The sequence below is a fragment of the Anabrus simplex genome, chromosome 2, assembly GCF_040414725.1.
Source record: "Anabrus simplex isolate iqAnaSimp1 chromosome 2, ASM4041472v1, whole genome shotgun sequence".
NCBI lineage: Eukaryota > Metazoa > Arthropoda > Insecta > Orthoptera > Tettigoniidae > Anabrus > Anabrus simplex.
This window is the reverse complement of record NC_090266.1, coordinates 808202044-808225110: the sequence shown is the minus strand read 5'-3', so window position 1 is coordinate 808225110 and position 23067 is coordinate 808202044.

Genomic DNA, 23067 nt, shown 5'->3' with positions numbered 1-23067 from the left:
TCAATTAACCCATCGAGGTACGTCTTCCATACGTAATTCCGCGCAGCTATTTGCAACGTACAAGCGCCATCCTTGTAACTCTGTATTCACGAGGAGAGCGGAAGTTCCCGCTTCGACAAGTTACTGATGAGTTACAGCCTTATGGTCCCGTTTTATGCCTTTTTTGATCGCTCAAACGGTAGTAATTGCATGGCGTAAGCTATCACATCTGCTGTACAGCATTTGCGTGCCACAGATTATAAACTACAGTGCAAAACACGTTTCTATCAATTTCGATGTGATGAGACTGTACAAAATGGTGGTGCATTGACATGTCTGTAATTGGTCTTACCCTATCACGTTTTCTATGATACCACGACCGCCCTTTCTATCAAAAGAAAATGGCCTCTTGGACCAATCAGGTGCGCAATTCTCTACCGACAGTTATAGGCGTGTTTATGGTTTGTACAGTATAGTAACATTTCGTAAAAATTAGTAGAGTATTGGACACCGCTCTACATACAATGGTACAGTGTTTTTGGGATGGACCTCACTTACTGCCTCTTGTAGCATTTTTCCATTGTGCGGAGAAGTCTACATCGGGTTAACTGCACATAACATTGCTGTAAGGTGTTGCGCAAGATGGGACTAAGAGGCATTTACGTCCTAGCTGGTTGCATATATTCGGGAAAAAATAGGGGCAGCTGTACCACCCGGTATATGCACAACGAAACTCTCTTATACTAAACAGCACAAAATCTCAGGCAGTCATAATTGGATCACGAAAATTATTGAGCTGCTCAAACAATGTCGCAATCCCGCTTATCCTACTGAATGGCAACATTATTCCTTACAGTAAAACGGTTAAAAATCTCAGCGTAATGATGAATGAAACAGTTGATTTGTTTGATTACACGAAAGAAATACGTAAAAAGATTTTTGGAGTGCTTCACCCTCTCAAACGGCAGAGGGATGTATTTCCACTTGAGCTACAGGCCAAACTCATACAGACACTCATTCTCCCTATTCTTGATCATGGTGACGTTTTAGTTGACTTGACGAGAGAAGAAACACTGAAACTTCACTGAATTCCTGCCTGCAATTTATTTACAATATCGGGTACGATGTTCATATCACCCCATACTATCAGGCTGTCTCATGACTGATGTCTGATAAACGTCGGCAGCTACACACTTTACCGATGGTTTTTAGAGTGGTAGCTGAAAGTCAGCCACTGTATATTTCTTCTAAATTCATTTTTTATCATCATTTCACAACTTAAATACACGTTATAGATTCATTCTTACTATTCCACTGCACCCCACAAATAAAATAATAGATCATTTGTGGCGACTGTCGCCAGATTATGGAAATCCCTGCCAGGTCAGGTCAGAGAAACTAGTTTTTTTTTAAATCACGATTTAACGTCACCTGCCGAGATTACCTGCTGAGGACAGCTGACTTAATGGTTGAAGTATGAATGTGTGCGTGCCTGAGGATTAGTCATTTTAAGAGTTTTTAATATTAATTAGTCTTAATATTAATTTAGTTAGTAATATATTTACATTTATTTTCAATTCTATTTATTTTCATTTCTATTAATTTATGTAGTTTTAACTATATTAAGTATCTCAGTATTTTATTTAATATTCTGGCTAGTATGTGGTTAAGTGTACGTGAGGGCCTAGAGCCCTAACTTCGCCACTGTACAGAAGGCACTAATAAATAAATAAATAAATAAATAAATAAATAAATAAATAAATAAATAAATAAATAAATAAATATAGAATGTAAAGCGTATGGGTAAGGATATTTTGTTAGTTGGTAAAGAAAAACACACGTCACAACATATGATAGGTAGGGTTTACCTTGTCCTATTAGTTTCCCTTGCAGTTAGGGACGCGCAGCTGTGAGCTTGCATACGGGAGATAGTAGATTCCAACCCACTGTCGGCAGCCCTGAAAATGGCTCCCCGTGGTTTCCCATGTTCACACCAAGCAAATCCTGGGGCTGTACCTTAATTAAGGCCACGGCCGTTTCCTTCCCACTCCTAACCCTTTCCTATCCCACCGTCGCCATAAGACCTGTCTGTGTCGGTGCGACGTAAAGCAAATTGTTAATTTGTTTACCTCGCAAGCCTAGGATACATAACATAGTAGTATAAAGTTATAGTTTTGTGACGCTAATATTCGTATGTATAATTTTTATTAACGCCCCAGAAATAACGACACGGAGCTGTTGTCATTTAAACACCGTTTTAAGGGCCACCGACCCAAGCCGGGATTTGACCCTGCGAACTCGGACTCAGAAGGACAGCGACTCAACCAACTGAGCCACATGAAAAGGAGGCGTTTGTGATTATTGTTATAAATAGATGCAGTTAGTATTTTTACAAAGGTTTTATGGGGATCATTTATTACGGCGTACGTTTTCCAACTGTCCTAAATGCAGGAGGCCGGACAGAAGAACTAGCTGGAAGCTAAAGGGCCTTGCAGGGGTGTCGCTTCCTTCTCTGTTCACTTTTCCAAACCAAATTCCATGGCGTAACAGCCCCGAAGGGCCATCGCCTACCAAACAACCGCTGTTCAGTCCGGAGGCCAGCAGATTACGAGTTGTCGTGTGGTCAGCACGGTGAATCCTCTGCGACGTTATTCTTGGCTTTCTAGACCGGGGCCGCCATCTCACCGTCAGATAGCTCCTCAATTATAAACACGTGGGCTGAGTGTACCTCGAACCAGCCCTCAGGTCCAGGTAAAAATCCCTGACCTGGCCGGGAATCGAACCCGGGTCCTCCGGTAAGAGGCAGGCATGCTACCTCTACACCGCGGGGCCGGCTGGTTACTTTTAGGTCTCCTTATTTTAGAACTTAAGGCATCCTGTATTCGATGCCCGGCACTGACAGAGTTAAGAAAGGCATGGGATGGGGGAAAATACAGCCTAGTTTGTGGGTGCAGTAGAGTTGGCCTTGAGTCTCCCGCAATCGAAATATCTACGACCTGGAAGGTAGTCACCTTCATGGGGTGTAGTACCAAAGTGGTTCCTTTTTTTAAGAAGACAAATTAAATGAAAATTCTACTTCCTCACAAACGAAGAACGATATTATCAATTTTACGAACAGTTTCAATAATGCAGCCGGTTTATGTTAAGAGTACAGAAGCTATGATTGTACATGGTAACAATCAAAACCATCAATATCTACCGTCACCGCACTCAATAGGACCGACTTTTTATCATTTCCACCGGACGAGTTGGCTGTGCGGTTAGGGGCGCACATCTGTGTGCTTGCATCCTGGAGATAGTGGGTTCAAATCCCACTGTCGGCAGCCCTAAAGATGGTTTTCCGTGGCTTCCCATTTTCACACCCGGCAAATGCTGGGGCTGTACGCCAGTTCATTTCATTTTTTATTGTGCCCTTTTCCTCATGTCTTGACATTTGTCAACACACGGTTACATTCCCAATACTGAGGCCTCTACATGGAAATATCCCCGCGCATCACAATCCTAAGTGTTTTCCTTTCATTCAAGCAGTACAAATATGGAGAAATATGATTAGCCCTATTGAGCCTTGCTAGTAGATTTTTTGTCGCTACGTTAATTTAACATTTCCGCGTAAGTTTTTAAATTGTTTAGTACCGTACGTAAAACAACGGCTGATCCTCGCTCTAGTTTCAGAAAATATTTTCGGGGGGTGCCTTTTCCTTTCCCATCGTCGCCATAAGACCTATGGTGCGACGTAAAGCAAATTCTAAATAACTTTTCACAACCCCTTCCAAGGAAAAGTTGTATCCACGCTACTGGCCTCGACTTTTGTGGGTGCGCCACTGCATCCACTCACCATTTAAGGTACAAGGTAAGCCCGAAGAATGGTTGGATACTCAAAATACACCACCATAAATGACGCGGTTATGGCTCAAAAGTATAAAGAAAGGTAAGGGGTGGGATCTTGTGTTTTACAGTAAGTAGATCTGTATCAATAGAACGTGACTTCCCATTTTTAAAATGTTTCATGCATGGACTGCGATTAAAGCCTGGGCGGTGCTGATGAGAAGATAGAACCATTGGAACGGACTTATCACGCCCGCCAATTACAAAATATTTACCCGCACTTTTGATGGTGCAATTTGAGGTTCCAATCAGTCGCCGGGCATTTGACAAAATATATAGGCCTACATATCGAACTTAGGCACGCATCCGCGATTGTCTTGCTACTGTTAGAATTTTTTAAAAACGTTTTCATAACTTACCGAGGATGTACATAGTTTTGGCTTCTCAGTGACGAAATGGCCTTCTTCAAAATATTTACTTTTATAGTACAAAATGTGGAGCTAACGTGCAGCTCAAAATCCTGTAGCAGTCCTCCCAAAAGTGCAACTAAAACACAGCACATCTCTCAACCACGGTACAACCCGAGGATCCTTAGGACATTGTTGCTTCCTAGAACCGATGTGCAAAAGCTGACACTATGTTGTAAGCTTGCAACTGTTTCTGGCCGTGGCCCCACTTATCTCGGTGGTCACGTTCCGGTCCCCAACTGAGTAATCCCTTGGTAATTGCCCAATTCCTGTCAGGCTCCATGGCTAAAAGGTTAGCATGCTGGCCTTTGGCCACAGGGGTCTCGGATTCGATTCCCGGCAGGGTCGAGAATTTTAACCTTAATTGGTTAATTTCGCTGGCACGGGGTCTGGGTGTATATGTCGTCTTCACCATCATTTCATCCTCATTACGACGCGTAGGTTGCCTACGGGCGTCAAATCAAATGACCTGCATCTGGCGAACCGAACTTGTCCTCGGACCCTCAGGCACTAAAATCCATACGCCATTTCATTTCATTTTTTATTCTGCCCTTTTCCTCATGTCTTGACATTTGTCAACACGCGGTTACATTCCCAATACTGAGGCCTCTACATGGAAATATCCAAGCGCATCACAATCATAAGTGTTTTCCTTTCACCCAAGCAGTACAAATATGGAGAAATATGATTAGCCCTATTGAGCCATGCTAGTAGATTTTTTGTCGCTACGTTAATTTAACATTTCGGCGTAAGTTTTTAATTTGTTCGTACCGTACGTAAAACAACGTCTGATCATCGCTCTAGTTTCAGGAAATATTTTCGTGGGGATGCCGGCCCCACTGCTCCCCCCCCCCCCCTTTGGCTACGCCAGTGATTTGAGCACCTTCAACCAACTTTTCGATTCCAGATGATGCGTAGAAATCACCTCCAACGCTATGTAACCACCTGGAGACAGCTGCTACACCTCCTCATCGTTTCGGAATCGTCGCCTACCGAGATCATATTCAGCTTACCGAACACATGATACTCGAAAGGCGCTAAGTCTTGACTGTGTGGAGGATGTTGCCACACCTCCCACTTGAATCGCTGCAGGAAAAATGAAATGGCGTATGGCTTTTAGTGCTTGGAGTGTCCGAGGACATGTTCGGCTCACCAGGTGCAGGTTTTTGATTTGGCTCCCGAAGGCGACCTGCCCGTCGTGATGAGGATGAAATGATGTTGAAGACGACACATACATCCAGCCCCCGTGCCAGCGAAATTAACCAATGATGGTTAAAATTCCCAACGCTGCCGGGAATCGAACCTGGGACCCCTGTGACCAAAGGCCAGCACGCTAACCATTCAGCCATGGAGCCGGACATCGCTGCAGAAATTCAGACGTTTGGCCGGGCGTGTGAGGTGTTGCGTTATCGTGCAACAAAATCACACCGGCGCTCAATTTTCCCCGCAGCGTTTTTTTAATTGCCTTACGCAACTAGTTCAACGTTTGACAATACGAAGCCGTGCCTTTCGGCATAAATTCCACGTGCATCACACCCTCCATGTCAAAGAACACTGTCGCCATTACCTTTCCAGCTGAAGGCTGGAACTTGGCCTTCTTTCGTGGTGGTGATGTGGTGTGCACCAATTCCATCGATGCTCTCTTTGTTTCAGGGGTGAAGTGGTGGAGCCACATTTCATCCCTTGTGATGATTCGCTGCAGAAACTCGTGTCGGTAGATTTACTGGCACGTAAAAGAACTGCTGCGGTACTAAATTTCGGCACCTCGGCGTCTCCGAAAACATTACAAGAGTAGTAAAGTAAATAACTTTCTTATTATTATTATTATTAGTAGTAGTAGTAGTAGTAGTAGTAGTAGTAGTAGTAGTAGTAGTAGTAGTAGTAGTATTTCGAATAACTTTAATAAAAATATATTGATTTGCAGCTTCGCGTCCAACATTCGCGGTTCCCCTTTCAACACACAGTAGCTCTAACCATATTTTACTCTTCGGTCCGAAAGGTATCCATAACTTCATCCAACAAACCAAACACACCTTACGTCCACACTGGTGCAAGTTTTGTGAAGAATTTTTTCCTATTTTTCTTTCTCGTATTTGTTTTACATTTACATGGAGATAGACCACTGTTTCGAGAATATTTTAAATTTAGAACGTCGTTGAAGAGACCTTCGTGTCACTTTTTTTGTCCTTTATTATTCCGCGAATATCTTCAACACTTGCACTCCTTATTCAATTGTAGGTACCTCGTTATCTTTACTGCCTTCTTATCCTCTAAGAATTGTCTTTTGTCTTTCCAACTTGTGCACTTTAGTTCTATTTTCTGCTGTGTTGTTATTACGTCACGTAATAGATCTAAGAAATTGCCATCAAAATCATCACGTAAATAGTGTGAAGTGTTACTGATAACCTGAGTTAATGTGGTATCGGTACTAGTATATGAATTTGCAAGTTATTATGACTGGAAAGGGGAGGAAAGGCGGACCAGCCTAGCCTTCGTCAGAAGTTGATTTCGGAAACCACTCAAAGCGAATTCTAGGATGGATAGGACTGGTATTCGAATCCACGACTCTTCTTCACTTGACTTACAATAGCACTGGATGAACCCCATTCCAATCCTTCAGACCAGTTTTTTATTCGTGGCTCGTTCGGCTTTATGATTGACTGGTTATCGTCATGACCTTCATGTCTTTGGATTCCGGGTTCAATTCCTGGCCGCGTCTAGGGGTTTATTCGTGAATGGTTGAATCTCTAGGCTCGGAGTCGACGCTCCACCACACTAACACGCGGAAACTTAGTGCTGTTTTGTCAACCGATTAAGCCAAACACAATTGCATGGTGCAGTTGGTCTCTTGGCTGACAAGAGTCTTCCTTAGGATAGGATTGTATGTCGTGGTATCAAACTGATAGATACTAATAATAATAATAATAATAATAATAATAATAATAATAATAATAATAATAATAATAATAATAATAATCTTATTTTTCTTTCTAGCCTTTCTTCCAATTGGGACTAATGTAAATAAGGCCCGGTTTTACGGCCGAATACCTTTCCTCACGCCAATCCTATGTGGAGGGATGTTTTCACTATTGTGTGTTTAAGTGGAGGTTGTTAGTATGGTGTGATTGTTGTATGCAATTGAAGATGTGTATTAAGACGATCCCAAAAATTCAATCCCCGAGCTAGGGTAACCAGACGCGGCTAAAATCCCGGCCCTGTCAGGAAACGAGCCCAAAGCCCTTAAACCTGCCGGTCAATACGCTGACCATTCAGCCAAGGGTTTTATACCCTTCCAGATGCCCGTGATTTTAATAATAGTAATAATAATAGTAATAATAATAATAATAATAATATTAATAACAATAATAATGAAATGAAATGGCGTATGACTTTTGTTTTAGTGCCGGGAGTATCCGAGGACAAGTTCGGCTCGCCAGATGCAGGTCTTTTGATTTGACTCTCATAGGCGACCTGCGCGTCTTGATGAAGATGAAGTGATGATCAAGACGACACATACACATAGCCTCGTGCCAGTGAAATTAACCAATGATGGTTAAAATTCCCGACCCTGCCGGGAATCGAACCCGGGACCCCTGTGGCCAAAGGCCAGCACGCTAACCATTTAGCCACGGAGCCGGACATAATAATAATAATAATAATAATAATAATAATAATAATAATAATAATAATAATAATAATAATAATAATAATAATAATAATTCTGTCCCACTAACTACCTTTATGGCTTTCGGAGACACCGAGGTGCCAGTAGTTTTGACCCACATGCGTTCTTTTACTTGTCGGTAAATATTCCGACACGAGACCGGCGTGTTTGAGCCCCTAAAAATATCATCGAATCAGGCAAGAGATCTCACCACTATAAAATCAGTTTAGTAAGCCATTATTATTATTATTATTATTATTATTATTATTATTATTATTATTATTATGCCTGACTAAGGAACGCGATTGAATTCATTTACTTGATGTTTTTGCTTTCTTCTTCTCCCAAAATCTCTTCATCCTCTCACTGAGTTTCTTTCCTGCGTCCTTCTAGCCAGGTGTTAGTGGCTCTGGTGTTGGTTTCGTCTGCAAATTGGTGATTATCAATTCTGTAACGATTGCGAAAAACCGGGCAACTGACAATGCACTTCCTAACCATTATTTTCTTTAAGACTCGTCACGTTTCACAGCCACGTACGGATATGCAGTCCATCAGTACAATTGTCCTTGTGTCCATATTCCTATGTCTACCTGTACAGGAAAATGAACCTTCCATGCATTATACTGTAGGAGGGAATCATGCATACATTTCTGCAGCAGGCCTATGTCACAAGGTATCTAAGGTTCATTTTCCTGTACACGTAAGCATATGAAAATGAACACAACGACAATTGTTCTGATGGACTGCATATCCGTACGTGGCTGAATGGCGGGACCAGTCTTAAGGAAAATAATGGTTAGGAAGTGCATTGTCACTTACCCGGTTTTTCACAATCGTTACAGAATTAGTGTTCAGATTTTACATCTATTCCATATAATTTCCTCCGTGGTGTTGATTTTCTGGAGGTCTGCTTCAATTTCACTGAGCCAATTTGTAATGAAAGGGCAAGCGTGGAAAATTCATTCAGTCGTTCTATCTTCGCTCATTCCAAGAATATGCCCTTAGGATTTCAATCGCCTTTTCTGAGGTGTGTGAGATATTTTCGGCATGAAAATATATTTCCTTAGATTTCCTTTTCGCCAGATGGCTTTCGGAGACACCGAGGTGACAGTAGTTTTGTCCCACAGGCGTTCTTTTACTTGTCGGTAAATATTCCGACACAAACCGGCGTGTTTGAGCCCCTAAAAATACCATAGAATTAGGCGAGAGATCTCACCACTATAAAATCAGTTTAGTAAGCCATCTCTACCAACTCGGTCGAATATTTTCCGAAGAATTTTCCTTGTTTTGCTTTTCTATGTCTTTGATTAACGATCTACCACCCTTGATTAAGATTCCCGATGCATATAATGCTTCCGGTTTGATTACCGGATTATAATGCATTAATTTTGCTTTTCTGGACGAAAATGATTTTTTGTCATATGAATTCCAGGTGATTCGGTAGTCTGTTTTTTTAATTTGGAGATTATATCTTGATTTGCCTGAAGATTTAATCCAGAGGGAGAACTGTAGTGCTGTTCTGATGGCAATTTTATGGAGTTTTTCAACTGAACGAATTGCTTCTTGTCTACTATTCGAATTAATTGCTAAGTCATCTACAAAGGCCAGAAACTTCGCTTGTCGATCTTTGACAAGTCTGCCAATGGTCACTCCTTCAATTTCGTTTTCCCAGGTTCTGATTATTTTTTCCAGTGCTAGATAGAATAAGAGATAGGACTCCTGTGTTAACAGTAAAAGGCTCAGATATTTCACCTAGGAATTTAACTTTCGAAGTGGTGTCGTTAATGTACTATATCCGATCAGTGCTCTTACTTACCTATCCACTTTGAATTCTTCTAGTACATAGATTTTTCTACAAGTTGCTTTACGTCGGACCGACACATATAGGTCTTATGGTGACGATGGAATAGGAAAGACTAGGAATGGGAAGAAAGCATCAGTGGCCTTAATGAAGGTACAGCCCCAGCATTTTCCTGGTGGGAAAGTAGGAAACCACGGAAAACTATATTTAGGGCTGCCGACAGTGTGGTTCGAGCCCACTATCTCCCGAATACTGGATACTGGCCGCACTTAAGCGACTGCAACTATTGAAGTCAGTCTAGTATATACAAAGGTGTATGTCAGTCCATAGAGTCATGCGCTTTCCTGAAATCAACAAAAGAGATCACTTTGTCTGGTTCTACCCATGTACAGGATAGTTTTGAGATTCCGAATTCATTCTGCACAGGATCTACCCTTTCCGAAATCTGCCTGATATTTAGCAATTAGATGACCTGTTTGTCTTTTAAGTCTTGTGAGCAGGGGTTTGGAGAAAATGTTGTAAGTAACTGGTATCAAGAAAATCCCTCTGTAGTTATTGATGTCGGTTTTATCCCCGTTCTTGTGCAGTGGATGGACTAGTGTACTTTTCCTGACTCCAAGGATTTCTCCAGTGATCCACATATTCTCAGGAATTTTGTGGAATTTTTGGACTTCGAACTTTGCGCATCCTCCCCTCGGGCTTTTCTTATTTTTAAGTTCACGGATTATTTGTTTGGCTTCTTCCAGTGTGGCAGGCTCTGAATCTAGATTGGCAGTGAATTTTTCAATGGTGAGTTGATCTAAAGGCGACTCACAGTTTAAAAGTCCCTTGAAGTTACTAGGATTTTACAGTATTTTTATTATCCGTTCCTAGAATTTCATCCGAACATATGATGCAACGACTACGTGCCTGAAAATTTTATAATTATTCTCCGAATGTATAACAGAAAGAGCCTGTTTTTTTCTGTAAAATCTTGTTTAATTTCTGCCAGTCCGTAGTGATCATATTTGTGTTATTCAGACCTAATTATTTTTTAAGTTTTTTCTGAATTCTGGTGAAATCGTGCCAGTTTTGCTCAGTTTTATAGGAATTCCAAGTTTTCCAGGCTCTAATTCTAAATTTTATGGCCTTGTCGCATGTTTCATTCCACCGCCTATATTTGCGTTTCCTAGAGGGAAGGTTTCAAAAGCATGTCTTTGAGTTCGAACCAGTTGAAAGGATTGTGGTTAGGAACATTTTCAAGGAATGTAGAAATGTAGGTCTACTTCTATTCTGTTTAATTCCGGAACGAATAGCTGGTTTCTGGTTAGTATGGGTTTGGAATCTGTTAGGTGGAAATATCACTTTGATTAGAGGTAATTAGTGGTCGGAGCCAATGACTCCTTTCTTAACTAACGTTCAGATTTTTTTTCTTGCAAATAGCTACATGATATGTTTAAAATTCTCCTAAAGGAAAATATAGGGATCTACAGATATTTTCTTTGTGTGCGTGGAAGTACCAAGAAATGTGCTTACATTAATTTAAGATCGAAAACCTCGCAGAAATCGATTAATATTTCTCCATTTCTAATAGTTCTCTTGTGAACAGGCTAAACCCCTACGTTGGATATAAATGTATTTCCTCTTCCAGTATGTGCACTGAACTTTCACAATATAATTTTTTATGATGTTTTGGAATTTTGGTTGTAGTTACTTTTATAAGGTACCCGAAGTCCCCCACTTTTTGCGGATCTTTTTGTTTGTAATTATTTATGGGTGCACGTGGATGTATTAGTGTATAGCCTCTGTTTCCTGCTTTAATTGACAGTATGGAAATTCTTTCAGAATGAGAAGTAAAGCTGAGTACTGAATTTATGACGTTTCTTCTGACTTCAAATCCAGTGCCAAATTGTACCGATTTGTTACGCAGGAAGATTGTTGGTTTCCATTTATAAATCCTACAATTTCCTGATTCAAAGTGATTTTCATAATCGAAATGCTAAACTCTGGATGTTGAATTTATTTAGTGTGTCCGTTAATTACTTTAGTTTTTCTGTTTTGGAAGAGTATTGATGTTTAGAGTACCAATGAAATGTTTGCGCTTTGGGCGAAGAGATTTGGGAAGCTCCGATTCATCCCCGCATGATGTTCACGGTCCCCCAAAATACGATGGCCGAGATAAACTATTATATGTACTAGGGCCTGGGGCAACTGCATTATTACTAGCTGAACCCATCATGCTAGCAAGTTGAGAATAGTGGGAAGATCGTTCTCTGTCGATCTCACAGTTACAACTTAGAGGTTGCCTCAAGACATTTTCCAGCTATGCCTCTTCTTGGTCCACGAGAGATATTTTATTTCCCTCAAATCCTCCGGACAAGTGCGGCGAGCCTCCCTATGTGCCACCTGAGACGCGCCCGATAGGGGAAAAGGCAATATGCCCACGGGATTATTCATATTTTTAGAACTTGCTTTACGTCGCACCGACACAGATAGATCTTATGGCGATGATGGGATAGGAAAGACCTAGGAGTGGGAAGGAAGCGGCCATGGCCTTAATTAAGATACAGCCCCAAGATTTGCCCGGTGTGAAAATGGGAAACCAAGGAAAACCATCTTCAGGGCTGCCGACAGTGGGGTTCTAACCCTCTATCGCCCGGATGCAAGCTCATAGCTGCGCGCCCCAAACCGCAAGATGAACTAGCCCCGTATTTGTTGTTGTTGTTGTTGTTATTATTATTACTGATACGGGGTTTCCGTGGTTTCCAGAGGGATAAGAAGTGCGCGGGGTGGACAAGGAATTGACTAGAGCATAACTTAACACAATACATTTTGAAATTTTATTTCTTTCCAATTTTTTAATTTAAAATTTGATAAATAGAAGATCTGAATAAACAATAACAATCTTATAATGAGCCCGTCAGCTCCAACAACATAGCGGACTTAGAAGTCCGAATCTCAGCTACAAAACTTGAGAGAATTACAAATAATAAATTACAGAGAAAAGAGCTGAATTGCTCTTGGCAGGTACCAAATTTACAAGAGCACGATTTGCTCCTGTATTTTACACTACAGGGGAGTTTGCGTACCAATTGTATCATAGTCCAGCCTCGCAGAAGCATCAGTTTCTAATAGCGCGCTTACAGCCTATCGGTTGTTCTTAACTGAAGTATTTACATCGTTGCCCTGATGTGGACTCATTTATCGCCCATCAGTTTGTTACACACTGCTCCAGAAACAATTACCGAGTAAACAGGAGCAATGAGTGCCCATATTAAATGGTCTTAATCTAAAGATTAAAATTAAAAGGATTGAACATGACTGGCCATAAACAAAAGGCTAGGAGATGAAACACTTGCACTCCTTCTAGAAATATTTAAAACCCTAAGTTGGCTTATGGCCCAAATGGTGCAGAGACTAAACCTATTCTACAGTGGGGTGACTATGTGAGAAACATTAAATACCAAATAAGTGTTAAGAATTTTAAAGGTTTAAAAACTTTAGTCACCCCATACCAAGTTGAATGGGAATCAACAGAGGGTAATCACTCTTTGTTCCCTTGCATACATATTTTCCAGCAGGGAATAGAACAGAGTCATCAGACTGGCCGAAAATTCTACATTTAAACCACCAGGTTTAGAAATTTACATGAAATAAAAGAGGTTAAAATCTTCCCCTCAAGCTATCCTCAGGAGCTGTCACATGTTATGAACATTCTGCCATTACCTTGCTTTGCTGGGCCTATCGAACGCCGCCCGCGGACCCTGCCTCCCTTAGGACACGCCGCACTCAATTAACTGGTGCAAGAAGACGACAATGCGGCCTAAAAAGCCAGCTTTTATAGTATTTTTGAGGAGAAGATTCCAGAACTCTTTACTGATAGGCTGGATTCGTGTACACACCCCCAATTTTAATTGGCTGGGGAAAATGTTTACAAAATTTTGATAGGTTGATTGCTATTGAAGAAGGAACCAGCAGAAGTGTTGACAACTTTAATGCATGAACAAAACAATCTTCAAAACCTAAGGTTTGGCAACTGTAAAAATACAGTTTCCTTTAAGGATTAATTAACGCTCATCCCGCCAGAGGGGGCACTTAAAACGATGATAGAGACATCTAAAGGTAGAAAAACAAACTCTCTTGTACAACATCAGTGCATGTTAGATTACAAAAATGGCCTTATAGAAGGCGCGCAGTTTAACTGGCCGGAGAAGTTGTATCCCCTGTACAAATATTATTATTATTATTATTATTATTATTATTATTATTATTATTATTATTATTATTATTATTATTATTATTATTATTATATAGCTCCTCCTAAACTGGGTCAGTAAATCCAGTCCAAACAATTTTAAATTCACGGTAAACTCGTTGATACTGTTATTGGTCTAAGGTATGTAGTTTTTAAGAAACACTGGAGTTTCGGAATCAAGTCCAGAAAGACGATATGCCAGAAGCCAACGATACGGAGTTGCTGCATTTAAACATCTTGAAATGACACCGATGTCAACTGGGATCGAGCCGCTACCTTGTGAATACCTTGGAAATACCTTGGAAATACCACTGAGCTCGGCTGATATACTCGCGATCGAATCTGGAGATTCCTGAAGAGGCACTTCCAGGACATACCATTAAGCCGAATATAAACTAGCTAAATACCGCATATATCAATAAAGGATATCCTACACGGAACCTTTATGTAATCAAGAGAGGATATGACTCTTATCTCTGTTTACTGCGCGTTCACTGCATAACTGGATGAAATTCCTTATCGTTGGTACTTAATAGCGTTAACTGGTACGTTAATGTTATCATAAAATTACGTATATTATTTGAGTGGTGCTAATCCCTGAACAGGTAGCAACGCTTTATGTTAGACAAGGTAACTGTATGTTTCGTGGAATAGAGATTCTATTTCGACTTTCCTACACGCTCTCCACTGAAGCATGCTCTGTGTATAAGGTATCATCGTCGTCCTAGACTGTAGGTATGCGTTTCAAATTCCCACCCACTTGGCTTATATTCTTTTACAATTTGCCTTACAGAGATAGGACTTATGGCGACGAAGGGATAGGAAAGGCCTAGGTGTGGGAAGGAAGCGGCCGTGGTCTTAATTAAGGTACAGCCCCAGCATTTGCCTGGTGTTAAAATGGGAAACCACGGAAAATCATCTCCAGGGATGCCGACAGTGGGGTTTAAACCCATTATCTCCCGGATGCCAGCTCACAGCTGCGCGCCCCTAACTGCATGGCCAACTCACCCGGTGGCTTGGATTCGAATTGAAGACTGTTTTGGGGGTCTTGTACGGAATATAGGCTACTCAGGCTCCGGAATAGGGCTAAAGGGATCGCTTTCTAGAATATCCTAGAAGAAATCATAATATAATTTATTACGTCTCGCAGACTACTTTTATGGTTTTCGCAGTCGCCGAAGTGCTAGAAATGTGTTCCTCAGGAGTTCCTTTACGTGCCGTTAAATCTATCTAATTTTCAATTGTGTTGGCTGTTGGAATCTTTTTTTTTTCTTTTAGTGGTTTCACGTCACACTAACACATCAAAGTTTATCGGTGACGGAGGGATGGGAAAGGGCCAGGACTGGGAAAGTAGCGGCCGTGGCCTTAATTTAGCGGCAGCCCCAGCGTTTGACTTGTGTGAGAATGGGAAAACACGAAAAACCATCTTCAAGACTGCCGGTGGTGGGATTCGAACCCATAATCACCCGAATGTAAGCTCGCGACTATGCGACCCTAACCCCACGACCAACTCCCTCGGTTGTTGAAAGCTCTCAAACCAGTGGCAGTGTTCGTCGTCTCCAGGTCAACTGTGCTACTACTGTTCTACGGCTTATGGGCTACATTAATACGGTATTTCAAACAACATAGCGACTACACTGCCGGTTGGCAAGCTTATGGATGAATGGCTGCTTGCACTTGGCTCACGCCAGTCACTTATTAACTTCATCAGAGGAAACATTCAGAACGCCTTCCCTACAGAAATCATTCAAACATATACAGAGTGCATCAGAACTACACCGACAAAACGATCAGTGATGCTCTTCGCGTTATGATAAGAACGATGGTGCAATCTGATTGGCGGAGAAAATGTTTCTTTTCAAGAAAATTAGGTTAATTTTTCTCATCCGGGCGCGCGATGCAAACTGTATTTGCTATGCCAGAGCGCCAGCCGCTGCCTGTTGTTGTGCGTCAGCGGAGGGAAGGGAAGGGAGGGGAAGTGGGAATTGGGAATTGGGAGGCAGAGGTAATGCTCGGCGAGAATGCACAAGTTTCTCGTGTTCCGCATGGTTGCTTCCCAGCCCCAGTAGGCAGTGTACAGTTTGTTCTGCACAAATTGACTACTAAGTTTGCGGCAGAAATTGGGGAGAATGGCTCCGTTTCGCTACACAAGCGACGGCGCAGCAAATGGGAACGAGAGAGAAGCCGCACGGATGCATGGCGTCCGGCACCCTAATCACCACCAACCTCATCATTCAAACTTCGTGTTTATTGACAGGCGACTGCGTGAAGGAGGAAGCTTCGTGCCTCAGATGCGCGACACTGGAAGAGCGCCGTCGATACGGTACCCAGAATTTGAAGAGGCTGCTTTAGAAGAAATAAATGATACTCCATCAACTAGTACGAGGTCTGCCGCGAGGAATGTTGACGCTCCTTATATGACGGTGTGGAGGGTATGGAAGGAACAACAATGTCATCCTTACCGATATCAATCAGTGCAAGAACTAACACCAGTGGATTACCCACATCGCCTAACATTTGCAATTTAGGTCTTAAACAGCTACGAGAATACTCCATACTTCTTGTCATCGCTCCTTTTCACGGATGAAGCTTCATTTACGAGGGAAAGCGAGGTAAACTCCAGAAGTCGGCACGTTTAGGCGGAAGAAAACCCTCATGTGACAGTTGTGTGCACATTTTAGCGTCGATTTAGTGTAAATATTTGGGCCGGCATCGTTGGCGACTATTTGCATGGGCCGTATGTCCTTCCTCCTCGCATGAACTACCGTTTCTTAATAGAGTGACTGCCTTTATTACTGGAAGATGTTCGTTTTGGTATTCGGTAGCGAATGTAGCTATGTCAAAATGGCGCTCCACCTCATTTCACTCGCCGTGTCACACGGCACTTAAATTATCATTATCCAGGAAGATGGGTAGGCCGTGGTCGGCCAGTTAAATGGCCTCCGCTCTTGGCCGATTTTACCATCTACTTTTCCTTGAGGGGTTACGTGAAGAGTTCAGTGTATGCGAACCCCGTAGAAAGAGCCATTGAACATGTAGCAAGAATACAAGCAGCTTTCCAGGGCGTTCGCGACACACTGCACATCCTGAACAGAGTCCAGCAGTCAGTACTACACCGGTGTGAACTGTGAATCGAAGTAGGGGGGGGGGGGGGGGGGCATTTTGAACATCTACTGTAATCAAACCATTGGGCGTATTGTTTTCTTCGTTCAGTATTACATGCCATGTACAATGTTGTGAGTGAAAGAATACACAATCGTCGGGCGGTAGCGTTGCATCTTCGAGTGTTTTAAATAATAAAGAGACCGGGCGAGTAGGCCGTGCGGTTAGAGGCGCGCGGCTGTGAGCTTGCATCCGGGAGATAGTGGGTTCCAATCCCACTGTCGGCAGCCCTGAAGATGGTTTGCGGTGGTTTCCCATTTTCACACCAGGCAAATGCTGGGGCTGTACCTTAATTAAGGCCACGGCCGCTTCTTTCCACCTCCTAGGCCTTAACTATCCCATCGTCGCCATAAGATCTATCTGTGTCGGTGTGACGTAAAGCAACTAGGTAGCAAATAAAATAAAGATGTGAGAGAAAAGGTCTGTTGCATTCCTTGACTGACAAGTGTGTCTTCTTGTATTATGTGTGCAGTTACGGCTGTTTAATAAAAGAACTGGATATTTCCTGTAAGATTCAAGGACAATCCTGTGCGAGTCGATCGAGGAAATTTTGTGCATTCGCGCGTAACTTTATCTCTGTCTCCATCATACACCCCACTTTTCCTCCCTAGCCTTCTCTTTCCGGAAGCACGGCAGTGGCTTGTGCTCTGGCAAAGCAAATACGGCGAGTTCATCAATTTGAATCACGTGCCCGGAAGTAATAAAGTAACCTCGTTTTCTCGAAAAGAAAAATTTTCTCCGCCAATCCGATTGCACCATCATTCTTAACATAACACGAAGAGCATCCTTGATTTTTTGTCGGTATAATTCTGATACACCCTGTATATGTTCCCATGAACTTTCTCCCCAGGTAGTCAACCTACAGGTCGTTTAAGAAAAGACCAGGTATACAACTGAGAAGGAATCTGCCACCTTGGCGACATCCCTAAATGCAGATCAATGATGATTAGAGATTTTTTTAGAATTTGCTTTACGTCGCTTTGACTGTTAAGAGATACGAAGAAAATGCACATGGATACTTTTGGAGAAAGCTTAATTCTAAACCATGAATGTATGCTCCTTTTTTATAAGAGCATTTTTTATTGCTCGTTATGTTTTTTTTTTACTGGATAAAGCGTGTACCAAAAACACAGAATAGCCTTTTTACCTGGAAAACTGCCTGAGTTAGGAAGAAGATATATATGAAATTTTATATACAATTGAATTTTAAGTAGACTTATGGGCTCCATTTTTAAATAGGGCTAATTGCTTTGGCAGCGTATTGCCGGACGCAGAATATTTCTGACATCCTTTATTTTCTTCAAAACAACATTTTCTCCTGATAAGCTAACATAATGGCCTGAAAGAAATGATCTTTCTATTGGTGAAGGAATTACTGAATTTGGCTGTGCGGTTGGCGAGATCAGCTTTTACGAATGAACGAACAAACAAACTTTCTTCAATCTATTCCTTACTACATTATGCACTTTCAATGGGAATGGTGTCCGGCTCCAAGGGTTCATGGTTAGCGTGCTGACCTTTGGTCTAAGGGGTCCCAGATTCGATTCCAGACTGTGTTGGGGATTTTAACATTCATTGGTTAATTCCGATGGCTCGGGGCCTGGTTATGTGTGCCATCTTCAGCATTATGATTTATCATAAGAGGGGCTCCATCCTCACAAGCGCACAAGGCGTCAAATCGAAAGACCTGCGCCAGATCTCTCCGAAGTCACACGCCATTTAAGAAAAATGGAAATGGCGTGACTCCTTTCATTACATCTCAAAATTTGTCTCAAATCAATCTTGGATTTTACTCTAATATTTCATAGACATTAGCTTGGTTAACGATGTGTGTTTCTTTGGAACATTTAAGCAGAAAGGCTAATTTACCACCACTCCCCCTCCCATCCGATAACGTTACCTTCTATTTAGACAGTAGCCAAACAAACTGACCTCCCCGTCTGCCTCTATAGACATTGATCCTTTCCAGCGTCTATGACTTGTTTACTGCTCAGCTCAGAGAGGCGAATGAGCTACATCCGTTTTCGCCTTTCGCGCATACCTCTGCCTATCACAGGGTTTTTATTGGCGTTCCACAAAGCTATTATTTAAGCATTTTGTAAACCATGCAAATATTGTAAATAATATCTCACCTTAAGATAGGTCTAGGGAACGTTTTACATGTCCATGGGGCTCTAGACCTTTCATATTTCTACTAATAATAATAATTTCGTGTGGCTATTTCCAGCCCAGTGCAGCCCTTTTAAGGCAGACCCTCTGATGAAGGAGGGCGGCATCTGCCATGTGTAGATAACAGCGTGTTATTGTGATGGAGAATAGTGTTATGTGTGAGTTGCAGGGATGTTGGGGACAGCACAAACACCCAGTCCCCGAGCCAAGGGAATTAACCATTTAAGGTTAAAATCTCCGACACGGCCGGGAATCGAACCTGGGACCCTCTGGACCAAAGGCTAGCACGCTAACCATTTAGCCATGGATCCGGACATATTCCTACTATGATACTAATACTAAACTCATCCTAAGAACTACATGCATTAAAAAGAGCTTACACTGTAGTTATACTGCAGAGATTTCGATAGCCCAAAATTTCTTCTTCCTTTAATCTCTCAATTGAGTGATATCTCCAGTTTTGACTTTTTCCATTATCTCACGAACATGTACATAGCTTGACTGCAACCGAAGTAATCAGGAATGAACTACCACAGCACACCAATACTCCCATTCACGCCCATTTCCATTCTCCAGAGACACATCGGCTACGCTATTTGTAATACCAATAACAATATAAATATAAACTGTTTTGATCTTCTTCACAAACAATCAAAGCTATAACTTCATTTCACCAATGCAGGTATCATAGCGCCAAGATGTGTGGATAAATTACTGAATTTGGCTGTGTGGTTCCCGAGAACAACTTCTACGAACGAACGAACAAACGAACGAACAAACAAACAAACTGTCTCTCTTCATAATATTACAATATTCCTCTCTTGACCCGCTGCAGCGGTATTTTTACTAACTTCCACTAATAATCATGTATACATGAAGTGATACCCTATCTAATGTTCATGGCCCTGATTGCTTATATAACAGAAATAATTCAAAGCACTGACCAGACTGAAATTGTCAGTTCTTTAAGCATTCTTATTCACAGTAGCACCTTATGATGGTGTAATAATTACGATGCTCAAACGCCGTTAAATCCACGCCTTAAAACGTGTGTAAGAATGAACCAAAACCTGTTGACATCTTCTGATTACACTTATATGGCCATCTCTCTAACAGTATGTATTGCTGAAAAGTTCGTAAGTGCAACTGATTTGACGTCCTTCGGTGTTCCAAAGTGAAGCATATTGTTGCTGCAGTTAGCCAAAGAATTGAATTGTTAACCGTGGCCGGGATGAATGCATATTATATATTGAGGAATAGATATTCGAATACGGGATTTGGAGTCATATTAAGTATTTTGCATACTTTTGCGAATGACCACGCCCATATGACCGCACTTACAAATGACTTAACTCGATGTGCCAATGTAGTATATCTAGTTGTTGACAATGTTCGCATATATTGGAGTGAGATCGTCTATATCTGAATAACTTATCCTTTGTTAATATAGTTTCATTTATAGAACTTCAACTGCAGCTCCATCTTCGGCAGAGCTAAACTAAATAATAAGCCTCCAGATTGCATATAAACGAAAGTCATAGTACTCGTTTTCAACCCAACTTCCGGATAAACGTTCAATCTGCAACATATATTTAAACTGCACATCGTAGTACAGGCTCTTATTGTTAGATACAAGGGTTGTAAATAAAGTAGCGGCAACGTAATCCAGACACTCACAGGAATTGTTGTCTATATGTAGTCTGCATTTGACGGGCATCAAGTTTGGAGTATTTTTGCTGTGTGGCGTTGAAGTGAAGAGTGCCGATTTCACCGCTCTAAAGCTTGTTTTCAAAAGGTGACCAGAGTTCGTGGATTAAAATCGAGATTGCCTGTGGCAAAAATGCTTCAGAATGATACCGAGGATTACGTGAAACCTGTGGCGAGAATGCATTACCGTATAGGGCGGCTGCACGATGGATCAAGGCGTTTCGTGTGGGTCGGAATGGACTGTGGATTTGCACGCAAATGTCGACCGTTCATTCCTCAGGATCAGACTGACATCGTGAGTGGTCTCTTTTCTGTAGACCATCGATGGACTGTCCGAGAATAACCCGTTAAGGTTGGTCTCAGTCATCAAACGGCATCGCGATACTGACGAAATGTCTTAACATTAGGAAAATTGCGTCCCTTTGTATTCCACATCAATTCACCGACGTACAGAAATGGCACCGTTTTGCACTGGCTGGCATCCGCCTGGATAGATACCGCAACGTAGGAGACATATTTCTGCGGCGTATTGTTGCCATTTATGAGACGTGGGCCAGGGCCTACGAGCCTGAATTACTGTAAAACGTCAATCGAATGAATGGCGTCACCCAGGTTCGCCACATCCACACAAATGTCGAAAGGAACCCAGTCGCGTGAAGCTTATTCTGATCGTGGCATTCGGCTACGAGGGTGTTATTCTTGCGCATGGGACAAACCGTCTACAGTGACTTCTATTGCCGATATCTGAAGCGACATCTGCGTCCGGCTAAGCGGCGCAAACGTCCACGTTTATTGCGAGACGATCGTTCTAACGTGTTGCATGACAACGCACGTTGTCATGTCGCAAACAATGTCAAACTCGTATTGCAACTGTGGTAAAGGTTGGTTTTAGAACACCTTCCACACCAGACATGAGTCCTTGTGACTTCGACCTGTTTCCGAAGTTGAAGGAACCCCTCCGAGGCCGCCGATTTCCTGACGTGACATCTGTACTCCGAGCAGTAGAGTGCTCCGTCGCTGTCATCAACAGAGAACGCTTTTGCCAACGGTCTCCTGCGGTTTCCCGACGTTTGGCAAAAGGTAATACATTTTGCGGGTGACTACATTGAAGGAATGTAACCTAATTGTACTTGTTAGTTCAGTATATATGTTCGATCAATATTACCACTACTCTACTTACAGCCCTCGTATAAATTTTCTTTTCACTGAAGAGGAATCCATTTATTAGCAATATTATTCCATACTAGTTTCCAGTGTCACTGAGGAACATTTCCTGTATTGAAGGTGGTTTACTGTTCTGATTCATTGCGTGGTTATATACGTGTCTTGTTATTGCTCAAGTTGAATCTATTAAAGCTCGTGGAAGGTTATCAATAAAGCTCAAAACTCGCTTGAAATGCGGTGGTAAGTTATGTTAGGAAGTAGGAACGGCCACGTTTCGGTTAATATTATTCAGTACTGCTTTAGCATAATCATCACTTCTTCTTTACCGCTCGGTGTCGGGCCTTTCAACCAACCTCGGTACTCTGTTCTGTCCCGTGCAAGTTACCTTACTTAATTTAGGTCTTTTCTTCGGTACTTCGCAGATTCACTGGCAATCTGATTCCAATTCATCCGTGGACGTCCCTTTCTTCTAGTTCCCCCACGTTTCGTTTCAAGCACTTGCTTAGATTTCCTCTCAGCATCTAGGCCTATACGAACCGGGTGACCAAACCATCTGAGTGACTTCTTGTCAATATCACCCACTACATACTTCACCCCAAGCTCTTCTCTTACACCTTTGTTTAGTATTCTCTCTCTTTCCTAGTCTTGTTGACAACTCGACGTAGGTATTTCAATTCTGAGCGTGTTACTCTGCTGCCATGCTTCTTTCCCTGATTCCAAGTCATCATCTACTTCGCGCGCACATTTAATAATATTTAGCACGATGAGTGCAGTGCATTTGGCTTCTAGAGAAACTAGTGCTAACCCTCCATATTTAATGTTTTTATACAGTTGTGATCTGGGGATTGTATACTGTTGTCCACTCCATACAAAATACCCAATAACTAGGTTCACG